At 37.3% G+C, this 18,140-nt stretch overlaps 1 protein-coding gene and 1 long non-coding RNA gene across 6 annotated transcripts in view; one reads left to right on the forward strand and one right to left on the reverse strand.

Moving 5' to 3' along the window:
* Positions 1 to 12,000, reverse strand: part of LOC139797557 (uncharacterized) — a 336,133-nt gene extending 324,133 nt beyond the window's left edge. Inside the window, exon 1 of the long non-coding RNA XR_011726507.1 lies at positions 11,936 to 12,000. This is a non-coding gene — a long non-coding RNA (uncharacterized lncRNA). The remainder of the gene's footprint in view (positions 1 to 11,935) is intronic.
* PARD3B (par-3 family cell polarity regulator beta) overlaps positions 1 to 18,140 on the forward strand; it is a 375,207-nt gene that overhangs the window by 33,485 nt on the left and 323,582 nt on the right. The window lies entirely within an intron of this gene.

The raw sequence follows: 18,140 nt of genomic DNA on the forward strand, positions 1-18,140 counted from the left end.
CTGCAATTGAATCAGTGAGTCCTTTTGCAATGCCTTAGTCAGTGTCTGTCCATTATTTGCTTTTAGGGCAGCTGCTTGCCCTGTGCATTGTAACTCACCACATGCTCCTTTCCCCATGCATTTTAAATATACTGCTTATTGATTATTGATTCTTATGTTCTGGAGCAAATTTTAAATTTGGAAGAAGTGGTGGACAGAACAATTTTTAAAAAGTTTTTAGCAACTGTATTGTAACTGAATGACCTTGTGCTGATAAAGGCTTCTGAAGTATTTGAACAAAATATGAATTTTTATCTTCTTGATTATAGACACAGGGCTGAAGAGTGAGGCCTCCAAACGCTCTAGTTCTCAGTTTCCAGTTCATTATGCCTGGTCTTTTAGTAGTTCAACAGCTGTTAAAGTGCTCTTTCTCTTTTCTACAGTGTTGATATAACTTCAAAAGGTAGTGCAGGGTTTTCTGTACAAGAATACATGGCATGTTGTCATGGGTTAGGCCCAGAAGTAACATAAAAATCACACAGCCACTCATTCCCCCTCCCACATTTTGGGATGATGAGGAAGAAATCTCCAATACCTCATGGGTCAAGACAAGGACTTAAAGGGTTCTACTCCCCAGTTATGGTCATGGACAAAACAGACTCAACTTGGGGAAAAAAAAATTAATGTAATTTATCATTAATCAAATCAGAAGAGGGCAAAGAGAAAACAAAATCCAGAGCTTAAAATACTTTACCCTACCTCTCCTGATACCATAAAATTTGGTCACTGAAAGAACCCTCTAACACTTGCCTTTAAGTTTTAGAAGGCATTCTTTAGTGCAGTGCTGGATGCACAAGAGAGTTCTGAAACTCATGCTTATGATGAGTGACAATAGACATCACTTATATTGTGCTACATGTGTATAAAACTCCTTGTAATAATCATCAGATTTCCTGGAACTAATTGTAATATTTGCATTCTCAGGTGTGTGTGTGTGTGTGGTCTTTGGTGGTCTTCCAGGAAGTCATCCTGGGATGTCCTTTTGTTAATCCCTTCTCTGACACATGCATCATGTTGGGCAAGTCTAGCTGGATGCTAGACTTTCCATTTACATCCAATTTCCATTTACAAGACCCTTAGCTCCTTAAGTTTGCTGTCTATTTACATACAAAAGGCCTGGACACAGCTTAGATGAGCCCAAATCAAGATCCTATGGATTAGTGTCAGAAAAGAGGCTTCTTCAGGAGTTACTCAAGCAGGGCTGGGCTACTGTTATCTCAATCTACAGGATGCTGGCTGATAGTTTTGTGGTTAGTCATTTACCCAAGAATGTGGATTTCATACAGCACATTGTTTCACAAAACAATTTCATTTCACTACACATTATATAAAGTAGATTTGCAATTACAACAAAAATATATGTTTAATTCTATAGCCTTCTTCCCTAGCCCAAACTACTTTTTCTTAGATGAGAAGGCACCTTCTTCCTCTCCTTCCTTGGTATCTCTGCTAGGACATGGCTCTCACCTCTGATTTGTCTCTCCCTTCCTCTTGTCCTCTGCCCTGAGGTCTTGTTTCCTCTTCTTGAATATGTAAACTGCAGGGGTGAATCTGTTTTGTAGTTGGAATGGAGTTTTTGAAGCCAGAGGAGCTTTAATCAGCTTCTCCCAGGAGCCAACCTTGGGGCCCCTCCCCTGCTACAAAAGAAAGGCATCACATCAACCTAGAACACGTGTATTTTGATTGTGGGGAAAATGGATAATTAAACTGGTAAGATTTATGTGGAACTCTCCAGTTGTAGACATAGCATATTAATACTGGCATTCACAGGTTTCACTCCATATGAAATCTAAAACATGGATGCATAGCCTTCAAATCACAATTGTCAAGTCTGTGGATCAATAAACCTAATTTAAAAGTACTGGATTTTCCCTTTGAGCTTGTTTATCTCCTGCTTCCTTTTGCTCCTCTTTTCCTGATTCTTTTCCCAGAACAAAACCAGTGAAAACTCCCACCTCTGTTTTTTAATGGCTCTAAAGTTGTTAAGACAGTCCTGAATGAGCAATACCTTGTTAGGCACTGTGAGCATTGGCTGGAGCAAAACTAAGTAATCCTTCAGCTTGGACTCCTCTGCTGTGTTCCTCCTGCAGCATCCTTGTGGGCTGTGGAATGGCATCCTTGTACTGGTTTAGGCAGGGAGCAAATGGAGCTAGGGCTGTGTTGATCTCAAGCACAGTGATTGTTTCTATGTTGTTATTTCTTGAAAGAAAATTAGAGAAGGGAAGGGAGAGGATAGTTTCATTATGTCTCAAATTGCTTTGAGTTTTATAGTGCCCTCCTGGTAAACACGTAAGTGAACACTTTTGAGTATGCCTTGTGGTTTTCTTTAAAAACCTGATGAAAAATTTAATCAGTGTTTAAGAAGCTAAATTTTTGTATCCACTTGAGAGTTTGGTATGAGACTGCTCCTTTAATCCTTTAATGTTTTACAACTTAAATAAAAATGGTTTTCCTACGTGTGGAAATAGTGAAGTAATTAAACACATTTGGGTCTATGCATAGATTTTCTAAAATTATCTGTTTCTCACTAACCTTTTTGTCTTTAATTGGGTTGAAATGTGTAAAAGGAAAAATGGTTTGATGGGGAGCTATTTTTCAGAGAGTAGTTTAAGTACAGAGTACATAGCAGAGTTGATAAATATGCTTGGGCCAGACAAGCAAGAATCCCCTGTTAACAGGGGAAATATTTTTACACTGGTTTCTGCTGCATCGTTTTTGAGTAAATCACCTGCTATTTCCATACTTGTATAACTTTTACTCCAGTAGAGAAATTCAGGTGAGCTGCAGGTTGGAAAGAAACATCCTATCACTTTGAGAATTAAAGATCCTTAATAATAAAACTGGTTTTCACCACATTATTTGGGTGCATTATAGTTAATTAGTTTACATTTTCCTTTTTTCCTCTTTTGTTTCCTTAGCAGAGTTTGCAAACCTTATTCACTAACAGCAGCACTGACTATAACCTTTTAAGTCTTCAAACATTTCTGGTATGTAAACTAATGTGTTTATATTAGTTAACCTGCACAAAACCCAATATATCATTCTGTATAGTGCCCAGTGGTAGGATACATTGCTATGTTTGCTATTATAATAAACTGATTTTTCTTCAGTTAACTGGAATTTATGAGGCATATCTTGGGATCAGCACTCAGGCTTTCCCTTGCTATAAGACTTGAGGCACATGGTTTTGTGTTTTGAGGTCAGCTTTTCACTTTTGAGTAAGTGATTAATCTTTCTTCTTGCCATGTTTCATGTCACAGTAGCACTGTCATTTTCTCCCTCTGACAGCCTGACACTGGTCAAACATTAGTCTAATTTTGCACAAAAGCCAGTTTAAGAGAACGAAAAATAAATCTCATGTGAAGAATATCACAAACTTATTTTCAGAAGCAGCAGGCTTGCAGAAGGTAAAACTTGCTCTGCTCTGTCTTTATTTCTGCTGTCAGCAGGCTGTGGTGTTAAGAACACATTAAAAAATAGTTTTTCAGACAGCAGGATTATAGGAGAGTACACAAGCTACTGTGAAATGAAACAGCAAAGTTTGTGAAGAAGGTGATGGAGCCCATACATGATTGATTCCTACTAATATTTATCTTTTTAGTGAAAATATTTGCTTTACACTGTGTGTTTTAAGAATTACAGTTTTTTTGTAATATGCTGTAAAGCCTTACTCCTCATCTTCAGCTTTTGAGTCTTCACCTTTAGAATCACATTTAAATATGCTGTTCTTACCCATATGTTTTGTAAATTCACAGTAAGACATATGGAGGTCATGTCTAAAATAGGAGTAGGTGATCAGTTAGGAATGGCTTTTGAGTGCTTTGTATGAAATCTTTTTTGCATTATTCCTCACTATGTTATCTTAGGTACATTTGTATAGCAAATTCTTTTTTTTTTTTCCTCTAAGAACCGTCATTTCATAACAAAATGGGAAAATACAGCTGTTCTGCTTCCTTTTTGAACAAGTTACACATTAATCTAGAGGAAACATCTGTAATGGGTCAAAACTAACTTTTATTTAAACTTGATAACAGTTTTCATATGTAAATGTGTATAAGATCAATATTCCTAGAGGTGTGTAAATATGCCTTGAGGAATGATATCTAACCAATGTATGTGGTCTGTAATGCTGCCCTAATGAGAGGACAGTTTAAGAAATACCATTGTATCTGGACACTTCCATCAGGGCCTTTTTGAGAAAAGACAAGAAAAGCAGAAAGCCTTCCTTCTTTTGGTAAGGTATGGTGTTAAATGTTGTTGTCCTGTATGTTTTATGGATGTGGCTGTTTACTTATCCCATCTTTAATGAAAACAAAATTCACTTACTGTACTATAATGAGATTATAATTAGGTTATATGTGTCTCCTAGAATAGAGTTGGTAGAGCTGTGAAACATGTTGATATCTCAAGGTTTTAGTTAAACTTAGGTCAGTTCCACTTCCCTGAAAGTATCCTGGACCAAAAAAAAAAAAGTCAGTGAATGCCTGTCTGTAAAATATCTTCATCTGGTATTTACCAACCTCCTTACTTTGCTCATAGGTTCAGGCTTACAGTTCGTTTTTTTCATTTTTATTTGTTTCCTGACTTTTGAACTTGAGCATTTCAAAGGAAACCACAGTATAGGAATTAATTTTTAAAAGAGTTTATTATGATCACAAATGTAATTTTTAGTTATTTTTCATGTGTCTGTCTTGCCTGTGCTTCAAGAGGGATCTCAAACCACAGGTGTGTGCTGAGAAAGATAGCAATACATTCTTAATGGGCTCAGTTTTTTGAACACTTCTCAGGATAGGTATGAAAACTTGATGCAGTTTGGAGAATACCTGAAAAAAAAAAAAACAACCCCAAACTTCTAAAGTTTTTTTAGTTTTTTTTTTTTCCCCTTGAAATAAATTTTGCTCTATATCTCTGCTCCCCTGAGGGAAGGAATTTGCAAAAGTGGTGTTTTTTTCTTAACTCCCCAAAATTTTGGTTGGTAAGTTCCTTTCCAGCATAGAGCAGTTGCTTCCTTGTGATGAAGAAATCTGTTGCTGGGTCCAAAGTTATGCTTCTCTCTACCTATTAATTGTCTGTCTTCATTAGAAAGCAGTGGCTTAAACAAACTTTTCCTCCTTTACTTAATTCCAGTAGATGGAAAAAACCAAAAAAGGGAGATCACTTCAGTGTCTTCACCAGATCGACACAGGAAGTGTTCCAACATCCAGAGGCTATCAGTCTGCCACAGACCTTTGTAAAAATGTGTAGATAATTGCTTTCAGGATTTTATAATTTTTTTCTTCTTTCACTAGTGACACAAATGTCCACTAACTGTGCAAATTACTTGTCCTATCCTCTGTTAAGTAGGAATACTATTAAAGCCTGAGAATTTTATCTTTGAGGTACTTATTGCTCTGTCTATCTCACTCTTCCTGCACAAAAATCAAGATTTTAAATTTTATTTTGTGGTTTGCTGTATCAAGTAACATCTTTGAGACTTTGAAATACTCTTCTCTCCCTTGCTTCTCCCCTGAACAAGGAAGCCAGCTGACCAGGCAGAAATATTCAAGTTGTATTAAAATATCAACTGAAGCTCTCCTGTTAAAAGATCACCTCTCCTTTTTGCTCTGAGAGTGGAAAATGTTTGTTGTGCTGTTCCCAGAGCACAGTGTACTCTAGGTTGTGGGTTTCTGTGCACAGCCTGCCCTGGCCTTTCTCTGTGACCCCCTCCTGCTCCTTTGTTGCAGCTGGACTTTCACAAGGTGCACCGCTGTGTACACATCACCACTTACAAGATCAGAATGTATGAAAATGTTTTTTAATTATACAGGCTTAATAGAATTTCTCCAAAAAAGAATTAGTGTTTGGTCATTGATAGCTTTGTCTCTCTTACCTTCATCCTCAAATCATGCAAATTTCAATGGGCCAGAATCACCCAGGAAGCAAAATTCTGAGGGTTTGAAAAGCCTCTGCTGACCTGCAAGCTATGTGGAACAGGGAATTGTCTTGTAGGGTTATACTTGTATGTATTCTGTAATCAAGGTTAGCAAAACAAAGTAGCTTTTTTAATTCTCTAGGGTTTTTTTGACAGATGAGAAGTTGCTGGAAACTTGAAAATCAAATGGTAACTTATCTAGTGCACATCTTCCTGTATCCCATGAAATGAGATGGGCAATTAGCACAAAGCAAATATTAATACTTGTTTTTCTACTAACCCCCAAAATAAACCAAACCAAACACAAAAACCTGAACCCAGCAACAGCAACTTTGATTTCTTGGGGCTGAAGTTTACCTTGTGGTGCGTTGCTATGCTGTCAAGATTGGGTTAAGCTTTTCCTCGAGTCTGAGATAATATTTCCCCTTTCGTTATATGACAGAATGGGCACTTTTCATTTAGAGCTGCCATTGTATGTTGTTGAGCCTGGAGAATGGAATAGTTTCTTGCAGAATCATCTAATTCAAGCAAATGCTTGTAGATTCTTAAAGAAAATTGCTCATGTGGATTCAGCTTTCCCCCCTTCTTTCTGGATTTCCCTTCCATCCATATTTACACTCTCCTTTCTTCTGCACATCAGAGAAAGTGTTGCTACTTGAAAAGAGGGGCATGTCAAACTCCTTTGAATTGAAAATAAGCATTTTCTTCCTTCTCTTAGACTCCTTAGTATTAGTTGATCTCTCTTCTTGCAACTCCTTGGGGTTATTATGCACTGCCAGCCTGATAGAGCCTGTTACTTTGCCCACTCAACACTTGTAATATAACCCTAAGTGGAAGTGTTGTCAGGCAGAATTTTTGACTCTTAATTGGAGTTTGTTACTGAAGCAGATTTGTATTATGTTACACTTGGGTTATTTGCTGGAGACATTTTTTATAACTTTCAAGAAAAATGACTGAGCTAATGAAGGTCTTTGATCTCTTCTGTGCAGAAGGTAACTGATTTTTGGGTTGCTCATAATTAATGTCATCCTTCAAATGAATTTTCACAAGCTTTAGTAATTATCAGTGAAGCAGTAGTTCATGGCTCCAGTCTTTCCAGTAGGCATCTGGCTTAGTTGTAGCTTTGGGAAATTAAGTTTGTGGTAGAGGGCAGCATTCAGCTGTTGGTGGGAAGCTGGCTTCCTTGCTGACAGCATTATGTTCTTAGTCTTGACTACGCTTGTCTTATTTAGTGTCCTTATCTCCTGGTGACTTCATGGAGTAGTTTGCTCTTGTCACTTCATGGCCACTCAGAAAGATGCTATCTAAGTTATTACAGCACTTATGCAGATACATGCCTACAGAACACTTGCTTAAAAAGGAATGTTCTGGTTTATACAGCCTTCACTGATTCAGTTTAGAGATGAAGTGGCTTGAAACACTCTTGCAGGATGATGGATTACAGGAGTATTGGACTCATTTAGCTCTAAAAATATGCTGTTATTACTAGACTGTAGCTCAGCAGTTTATTCCTGTAGAGCCTTACAATAACAGCATTCAATTCTGTCAATTCCACATCTGCTGCTTCTGCAAGAAAACCCTGAGATGTCAAATTTCATTAAACTAGTTTAACTGAACTTCAGTGCAGGTGCTTATAAAATCCAAAGATTTAATCCTAGGATGATATTTTATATAACAAGATGAAAGGAATTTAAAAGCTTTTCTATTAGTTTCATGCTAACTCTAATTCTTGATCTGAGTCAACATCTTAGGATGTTGGGCAGTGTTATTTGTTGGTTTTTTTGCTGTCCCTAAGGAATTTTTTTTCATGATCTTTAGCCATACCTGTCTAGAATGGCTGAACTTTGAATTGCGCTTTTCTTTGTTTACTGTACCTCTCTGTGTTTGTGTACTCTGTATAAATATAGACTTTTTTTTGATTGTTTATCATAAAGGAAGGTCCGATAGGGACATGTTTGAAACCAAGCCTCTTAAGAGAGTGGACAAATGAGCCAGCACTTGTGTAACTAATGCTTAAAAATAGTTTTGTTACAGGATCTCCTTTTTCAATTAAGTAGTTCTGTGAGATAAAGCAGTTGATTGCTTTTGTGTTTCATATAGGATTTCTCTACTTTTGAAAAAAATCTGTTCAAAAGCATGGAAATTTTCACTGTTGCATTTATATTTAAAGATATTGAGTTGATGGAAAGGGCTTTTACTCTTAGATAACTTGGAGCTCCAGGTTAGTACAGCATTAGTGAAGGAAGAACAAGAAAAGGGGAGATTTATTTTGCTCACTGTAATGGGGTGAATCTCCTACATTAGTGGTGGACCAGAAAGCCAGAAAGACCAGAAATCTCCTACATTAGTGGTGGACCAGAAAGAAATGTAATCTCATTTTCTCTACCTTTCTGCTTCTGGGAAGGTTCAGAATGACAGCAGTGATGTTCCCCTTCATATTTTCCCATGTCTCATAGACTCCCATTTCTGTTGAAAAGAAAAACACTGAAAGGTTGTATTTACTTCTAGAAAAAGTGGGAGGTGGAAAGAACTCAACAGTTGCCCCAAGGCAGCAGCAAAACTAATAATGAAAGAAATAGCTCAGTGTCTGTAAAATACCTGGTCTACATCTCTCTGCCCTTCTTTGTAGATATGCTCTTTAACAGCATCTCAACAGGCTACTGGGTATTGTGGATGATTTCTGTTATGTAAGATTATGAGATGTCTTTGGCATCATTTACATATACAATAAATAATGAAAGGTAGGCTTACCCTCAAAACAAGCACCCTAGTGTTAGAAACAGAGATATCTAGATGTGCCAGAGAGTTGTGTGTTCTCAATATAACCAGGCAATAAAAAATAATTAAAAATGTGAGCTTCATGTCTAATTCCACAGCCTCTATAACTCGCATTTAATAATTTCTTTAAATAAAAATCGTTTTTTTGGTCATTGCTTGTCTGTAGAGCACAAAAGTAAAGACTAACGAGGCAGGTAAACTTCTGAAATCAAATGGGGAAATATATCAAGCTGCATGGTGTCATTTTTATGATGACAAAATGCAAGCAGACATTAGAGGACATGCTTGGATTGTTGCAGGGAGGAGGAAGACTGAATTTTGGTAGGAACATCAGCTGAAAGTGGAGGATAAGTTTTTTGCAGCTTACTCTGCAGCATCAGCCTTGGATGACTGATGGTTCATGAAATGTAGAAAGCTCAGAGTTTGCTACAATACTTCTGCTTCCTTGGACTACCACGTCCCATTCGTATTTGGAAACTGCAATACTGGCTTGAGAAGCTGGCCACAGCCCAGATGTGTGTTAGCTGCAACTCTTAATTTCTACAGGCAAGTGGGACAAGGCACTGCTGCTTTAGCATCCTCAAAATAAGATATTTTTAACATTGTGCTTGGGTTTGTTTAATGCTTACTGTATGGCTATTACATGCTTAGTTCTCCAACTTTTTCCTATAGTAATGAATATGATGGTTTAATATTAACACAGTCTGCTGCGAGAAGCAGTGAATTATGATTTCCCACTCCTTGAACCATGCTAATTAAAGCAAAACCATAAATTAGAAAACATGGAAACTCTAGTTTTTAAAAAGCCACTTTATGATTTTTGTCACTGTATAATTTTTGCACTGTAATACAGATGTGAATTGTAATGTTTTTGGTGAGGGATGGGGGAAAAACTTGCAATAGATAAAAAAATTCAATAGATTTATTGTTAGGTGAAGAACTAGAATTAGGAGGAATTTGTAGATGAGAGCAAGAAGTAGCAGAGTTGTGTTGTGTGCATGAGAAAACACCACCTCTATTACATGTTGTTACGGTCCGAGGTAACATTAAAATTTATTTTTGTTTTGGATACGCAAAACAAAGTCCAACCATAGAAAATGGTCGAGGGCAAGCAGATTTTATTTGACAATTGACACAGGCAAAAAATGTAGAAAAGAGGCAGAGAGTAAAAGAAGATATATGAAAGAGAAAAGAATGAGTAAGAAAATGGTAAGAAAGAACGAGAGAGAAGAGAGGAGAAATAAAGGGTAAGAGTGGGAAGAATGAGAGAGAGAGAGAGAGAGAAAGAGAAAGAGTCACCCCCAGGGGTCCAGCTGTCCAGCGAGGTTCTTCAGGATGGCGCTGATCCTGGACAGGGTTCGGTGCAGTGATGGCGGTGGGTCAAAAGACGGCCACGCAGTCAGAGCATGGCCAGCACTATACACCCCCGAGTCCTTTCGTTCCCAAGGGGCAGCTGTCACTCAGCCAGGGTCGTTAGCAGGGAGCCTGCCTGGAGGGGAGCAGAAGGGTGTAGTCCCCCACCCACTCATCGATTCTTATCTTTTTCCAGAAACCATTCATGCTCTCTTCCAGCCACTTAACCAGGTACATCGAGCCTCCAGGGGCGTCCCAGCATTGAAGGTTGGCCCTCAGGAAAGGGGCTTCTTCCTGATGCCGTCCTTGCTCTGCTCCAGCCCCATTAGCCAGGTGCTTCGCAAGTACAATCAAGGTGGCTCAGTCCTGCCTGGAGGGACCACCCAGCATTGCAGGCTGGTGCTCAGAAGAGGAATAGCCTCCCCCCAATAGCTCTTACCACATCCCGAGGGGTCACCCCTGCTCAGCGCTGGCCAAGCAGCTCCTCTACCCTAGCCAGGGCTATTCATTTTAAAATTGCTCTTTTGAGACAGTTGCAAATCAGTGAGGTCAGACTCACACGTCTTTGCTGCAATGGTTATTAAGATAGTTACAGCATTTTCTAGATTTCCTTCTTTAACTTCAAAATTAAGTCAGTTTTTCCCTCACTCTTTGTTTTGATTTCATTGGGTTTGCTACCACTTCAGCAGCTTGGAGTATCTGTGTCCTTTTTGGGGTAGGTGCAGCATGTGCTCTTTTAAGGAAGCTGGAGAATAGATTTTGCTAGAATTGCTGCCAGGAAACAAGCCCTCTGATAGGAGAGAGAGAGAGAGAGAGAGAGAGAGAGAGAGAGAGAGAATGTTCTTCTTTTGTAACTTTTCAGTATGGCTTAATGGTTAATTACAGTTTGTTACAGAACTATTAATTATTGCTGCTTGAATTAAAAAGATGCTGTTTCAAGGTTGCTGGGTTTTGAGTTTTTTATACCTCTCCTCAGCTGAGTTTTTGCCGTTATGTTTTAGTGCTTCTTGTGCAAGCGATGCCATTTAATGTGACCTTTTTTGGGGACAGAATAGTTTCAATGCCATTTCACTTGAAAGTTTTACTGATACTATTTTGCCTTTAGTGAATCAATACAAAAATTGTATTGGTTGTGTGTGTTCCTTGTCCCACCTCACATCCTCCTCCATGTGTTAGGTGCTATGTGTAACCATTTCAACATTACTTTTCCCTCCTCACTAGATGATAAAAAAGGATTTTTGTTTTATAATGACTATAAACAAGATGTAATATGTTTATGGCTATTTTCTTTAAAAAAATGTAAACATTTGTACGTTATATGTTATTTTTTATATTATAAATCTTGGAGAAAAAACCCAACTGCTCAGAGATCTGGGGTCATGAGCCCTGTTCTCAAACTGCATAATCTGTGGGTCTGTATTTTAATTTGTTGTGTAAGTATCAGTAATGTTTCACTTTTTTGTGCAGATTTTTCGTTTATATTGTGAGGGTTAAATAATTTTTCTATTATTTTTTTTCCTTGCTCTGTCACTGTAACCACAGTAACCATTTTAACTCTGATTTAGCCCTTGTAAGCAAGCAAAAGATTAATATTTATAGCAATTCATAACCAAAACTAACTTATCTTTTCATCCTAGATTATTTAAGAAATTAATTAATTAACTACTGTTGGTTTCAAATTGGTGTAATGTTGACAAGTTAAATGCTTTTTTTTGCGGCTTCAGCTTTTTAATTAGCTCTGCATTCTTTCAGTTTAAGAAACAGACCCCAAATCCTACTACTACTAAAAACAATAATCAAGCACTCATTGAAGTGAATGTTATAAAAATACCAAACAAAATGAGTTTCCAAAACCTAAAACAAACCAACAACAACACAAAAAAAAAAAAAAAAAAAAAAAAAAAAAAAAAAAAAAAAAAAAAATTCCACCATGGAGGAGTTGGAGAGAAAAGATGGTAGAGTTATCTCCAAGGTGTCGTTACCTTACCTGGTGTTGCCATGGTGGGAACTCTGCTGTGCTGGCTGCTGGTGTGGGCTGGGGGAAAAAACATATGAATTGGGTTCTTCTTCTGTTAAGAGTGCAAAGGTACAACCTAAAGTCACAGTGTTTGAAAATCTAGTCATTTTGTTGGCTGCTTCTCTGGGTAATCACTGTTTTGCAGGATTCTTAAGACCACAAATTTGGTCTTAAGGGAATTGATCATGAAAGGTTGTCAGTGTCCTGTGACTATTAGAGACTACATGTATTTCAGATCTGTAACCCTTTAAGGAATAACTACAGAAAAGTCAGCAACAGTAGATTAATATCTTAAATTATGGAGTTCATTTTTTAAAAGAATATTGGCGAGAGTCAACAGCTAATATTTTTGCTGTCTAAATTTATGAAGAAAGTTTGTAAATCTAGAATTCTCGTTATTTAATTTTGAGTAACAATGTGATAAATTGGCTAATAGTTTTCTCAAAGTCTCTCCCAAAGTTTTCTAGGATTCTAGAGTATTTGTGTGAGTTATTAAACAATGCTGGAAAAGAACAAACCAAACCAAGTAACTCGCATGTTTTCTCAAGTTACTGTATACAAAACACTTTGCCCCCTTTTCTAGTGGATTCACAATTTAAGAGTGAAATTTGCTGAAATAACAAATAAGACCTTCAGGCTTTTTGTTTTATTTTCAGAATATTTCTAATATATAATGTTTCCTAATATTAGAGTTGATTTACATGGGTAAGTGAGGCACTGAAAAAAATTGTCTTTGCAGAACAGTGTTAGATGCAAATGTGTTGGGAGAAAAAGAAGAGTGTCAAATGCAAACCTTGCTGCAGAGTGTTCTTAAGGCCTGTGTATGTATAGCAAGGTTGAAAATGGGAATTAAATATTTGTACAGCTAATGTCATAATTGAATTGATGTCTGCCTGTCTTTTGGAATAGAGTTTACACTCATTCCTGTGTGTGACTTAAAATGCTTTATAATTTTTTTCTGAAGAGTGGAAGGAAACCTGATTTGAAGGGTAAGAGTATTCAAAGATCCTCTTAACATTTCATCATAAACATTGGCACAGGTCAGTGTGGGAAGAGAGGTTATTGGATTATATAAACAGCAAATTCAGTATCGTAATCCTCATGTTTTCTGTATTGCTAGAGCTGTGAAATGCAATGGAGACTGTACCATATAAAGTACTACAGGAAATAAAGATGCTGCTCAAATGTGTTAGGATGGGTTTTATTCTGTTTTGGAAAAAGAAGCCATTTCTGCAGCTGTGCTGTTTTTAAAGAAATAGATCACAACCATCGTGCTATGGACCAAAAAAATGGAGTTGAGCAAAACCATCCTCTTTGTTTGTGAGTATCAGGCATACAGGGAGCCAGTCAGTGGGTAGAAATAAACATTTTTTTGATGGAAGGATCAAAATGTTGAGATTAGCCAGGGGGAAGAATGTTTTCCTGCATGTGAGTCATTGAGCTGTTCAAGTAATTAATGCTGTCATTGACTTGATCTTCTGTTCCTCTCTGCCATGTATTATAGAATTATATTTTGGGTTGTTCAGACTGCAGGTGTTTTTCTGGTAGGATGCCACTGGCGTGCTGAGACAGAACTCTCTGCTGGAAAATCAGTCTCTTTAGTGAGTCTGATAAATAGTTTCCAGGGTACTTTCACATAAATACTTAGTATAGAATGGTTACCTCCTTGAACTGATCTTGAGTGAGACAAACTCAATTCTTACACATATATTATTGTCCTAATGGTGTTTTAATAACTAGAGCCTGTGTAAACATGTTAGGAGATGTTGAGTTGGCCAGAGTTAAGCTGACCAGAGTTTGCAGGTCATATTATTTTCTCTGCAAGCAATCTGTTGATTTCTCTCTATCAGAACTCGGAAGCTTTGTTTTTTATTAAAATGGAAACTAGAATAATTAAGGTGCTTAAAAGGCATAAATATCAGTATGTCAGAGTGTGGAGAGGGCTGGTAGACAAATTCCCCAAAACCCCACTCTCTGCTGTGTCCAGCTTGGAGGTTTGTTTTCAGTTCAGCAGCCAGTTTCAGTAGCTTCTTCGGTAACATCAGATACTCTAGAATCCTCCTGTTGCACAGGAAAAGTTTTTCTGCCACCTCCAAGGCCTGTTTGTGTATGCTGTCCCACTTTTCTGTGGGGAATTTCAGCCTCTGACTGTCCTGTAGGGAATACTGTGTGGGGACGTTGGGAGAGGGAAGCAGGGAAGTTTGTCAGCTGCCTGCCTTGTGTTCTGCACAGCTCAGTATGCTCAGAGGCTCCCTTCTCCTCCAGGGTGGTCCTATCCTCCTGGAGAGGCCACTTGTGAGCTTTTCATCCTGCTTACCAGTCTGAAAAATAATGAAGTTCAGTAATTGCAAATCTCCAGGTGTTATTAATATATCATAAGGTGTGGGGATGTTTTGGTTTTTGTGTGCTAACTTGCGAAATCATGTGGCTCATCTCTCGTGTACCTTTTAACTGTTCAATCTCCCATTCTTAGGAAAATCCACGTACTCAAACCACCAAGTTTTTATACAGCATTACTGCTTATTTTGCTGGTTTATTTGCCCTGCAGTACTTCTGGGTCTGAAGGCTGCATCAGCCCATTAGTATTTGTATGTGTATATTAAGTGTTCTATAGCATTTGTGCATTGGACTGTCATGAAAACTGTGTAAAGATTTATAATTTTATGGCCATCTGTAAAACTTGCCTTTAAGAAAACCAAACAAAACCAAACCACTGATAATTTATCTTCTCTGCTACAGCATATGCTGTGCTCTCAGTTCAGCCTTAGAATCATCAGGGTAACTTAAAAAGTAGTCATGTTCTTACTTCTGAGAACTTGAATACAGTACATATTTGGCACAGAACATTAGTGATAAATATATTTTCCTGTAAATATGCTTTCTAAATAACAGAGACAAGACACTAAAGATTTTGGTACTTGCCCTTTGTCAGTCCAAGAGAGACCACATTGGGGAGCAAGAAAAAAACCCTGCGAGCCTGTGCAGCCCTGGGGAAGTGTATGGTGCAGAAAAGTAATCACTTTCTTGAATTGATGTAGGATCCTTGGTTGCTTATGTCAGTGGTTAGTTTTTTGCAGTGCTGTAAGACTGGAATAACCATGTCTTAAGCTTTTTTAAAGTAAAAAAATAAGATATTTAAATAAAAATAAGAAATAAAAGATATTTAGATCTTGTTCACTGAAGAGTACAATATAAGTCTGTCAAACTTGGTCTGGTTGGCTCTGTGGGCCACCTGTGCTGGACCAGTTTGCTCCTGTCAGGGATTGTGCTTTGTGGGAGAGACTCACATTGGAGGGGTTCTACATTATCCAACTTAAGTAGCCATCACTTTTTTGTGTGTGTGTGTGTGTGTGTGAGAGAGAGAGGTGGTTTATTGATGTGTTTGTGTAGCTGTAAGAATTTCATGACACTGATGAGATGCAGATGTTTTCAATGTTGGTGTCTTAATAAAATTCTGATATTCCTTTTAATAAAGTGTGCCACAGCTCAGCCTGTCCTTAATTTGTCTTTTATTAAATGTAGATGTGTGATGCAGACAAGTGCTTTTCAGAATGAGATTGAAAATGATGAAACTTAGTTCATTTTATTGGAGTGTAGCAGACATCCAAATCTAAACAGTTAAGATTTGATTCCCAACACTAATTATGTAGAGGTGAAGAGGCACTGATGTGGTGACAAAGCTAGAATCATCCACTTGAAGAAGGAAAGCTTCTAGGTTAATGGAAATAAAACACGTCCTCACAAAGTACTCTTGGCATCGTGTAGATGCTTTAAGGAAATTTAGGGGGATGGATTTTACATTTTACATTTGCTTGGGTGCAGTTTTCTGCTTTCATTTTCTGTATATTTGGGTCATTAGTTTTGCTAGTAATTATATTATGTAGTTGTTTATTTCTTGAAATAGATACAAGTTTAAAGAAGTAATTCTGTAGGACTTCAATAGGTGTGAACAAAGCAATGATCTGTGCTTACTGTTATTGAGATGTTACTGTATCTAATGCAAGCAGTCTGGTAATGGTGTCAGAATATTTTTTAAGGCTTCTCTTTGTAGCTGAAATAACCATATAAAAGGTGGGGAATTCAGTAAGTGATCATCAGTGTGCAGGAAATGAGGTTACCAAGCATTTGTTTGTGCAAATGAAATTGCATGCATGTTTTAAAACTGAGCATTATAGTATGCAGTACTATATTATATAATTTTTTTATATGTAGAATTGACATGTTAGGTGATAATTGACTTGGTGAGAGGGTATAAAGAAAGCTTTTACTAATGGTAACATTTCTCCTCACTGTAAAATGTTGTGGCTAATTGCATGCATTTGTATTTTTTAATAATTGGATGCATGTAGGTGAGTGTAATTCCCTGTGGTCAAAATAGGTGTTTATATTATCTTATGAATATAACAAGCTTTAACCAGGGCCACTACTTTATAAAGGAGGAGATAGTGATGTGCTTTTTCTGAGAGTATGAATTCTCTGACACTATTTAATAACAGTGTCTACCCATATGATGTAGTTTATTTAGAAAAAAGCAACCAACCAACAAACCAAAAAAAAAAGGGGGGGGAGGGGGAAGAGAAAAAGACAAGTTAGCTAAAAGTAAAGGCCACACAACATATGATACTTATCTCAAGTTTTTTCCACAATGATACACTTATTCCAAGCTTCTTCCACCACTTACTTCTACCACTTAAGGACATACTGGGTTTTATACACATTCACACTTTTTCAGTAGACCAAGCACAAACCAGCAATTGTAAGAAAGACTGTAATTCTTTACTATTATGCTTTTTCTGTCTAGTGACAGTTCTGCCTGAGACAAAATGAATTCAGGGTCACGTTTACTTGCTTTTTAAATAGAAGCCATTCCTTGGTGTTAACACTCTGCATGAAGAAATTTTTTTTCCATTAAGTAAATGTACAGTGTGGAAAAAGGGGGAGAATGACTGGCTGGGCCCTGATCCCATTTCATACAGTATCATGTTTGAAGTGCAATCCACCCTACCAATTAAAAAAATAAAGAGTAATGGCTAGAAATTTAATTTTAGTGTAATATATATTGTGTTAATATTGGCATAAAGATACTAACAAAGCAGTAAGAAGAAATTTTTAAAGTTACTAAATGTTATATTGTCAAGAATTTTACAGGTTTTGATAAGAACTTCCCAGTTTAGACAGTGGGTGTTTTTCTTTCTGTATTCTAGTGGACCTGGCAAGTCTCAGTACTGAGACTTTCTGAAGACCACAAAGCAAAGGGCAGTGTGAATCCTTAGGAGGAAAGAGCAAGTGTGATAAAATGAAAAAGAGGTGTTTAAAACAATCCACCAACACTGGTTTATCTTTCCCCACCTCTCAGAATACCCAAGCTAGAGGTTTCACCTCCAGCTTTGGTAGCAATAGCATTTAGAAATAGTGTTCTTTCACTTGTAGTAAACCCAGAAATCTGAAATATAGCACTCAGTGTTATAGTTTTTTTGGGACCCTGTCAATACAGGGGGCATGACTTTGCCTAAGTCAAAAAGCTAAATTCTGTGGCATGTAAGAAAACATGAATCCTGAGGTGAGGAAGTTTTGTAGCTCTGAAGTCATTGTTCCCCAAAAGGGACTCAAGTCTTATTTTTAGTTATTTCTGAAATTATTGCTGAGAATATTATTACTTCTTGTGATGGTTTGGGAAATTTATGTTATGTTGACCGGATAAGCCTATAATCAGCATAAGAAAAGTTCATTTTGATAGCTGGTAGTCTCATAATTGGAATCAGCTTTATTAGTGGCACATTTTTCCTTCTAACCAGTTTCACATGTGTCTAGAACTTTTCCTAAGCAGCAGCACAGGAACTAAGGAATACTTGGAAACAACCTTATATTTATATATATATATTTATATTCTTATATTTATAACCTGGCATTTCTGTTAAGAGCATGTGGGTTTTTCCTTTCCCTCTCAGTTGTCTTTAAGATTCGTCTTAGAAGATGATACAGCTTAGTTCTTGCTTTCTAGACTGAAAATCTGTGCTCTTTCCTGCTATGTTCCTTTTATAT

Source organism: Heliangelus exortis, chromosome 6, assembly GCF_036169615.1.
Source record: "Heliangelus exortis chromosome 6, bHelExo1.hap1, whole genome shotgun sequence".
NCBI classification, from domain to species: Eukaryota; Metazoa; Chordata; class Aves; order Apodiformes; family Trochilidae; genus Heliangelus; species Heliangelus exortis.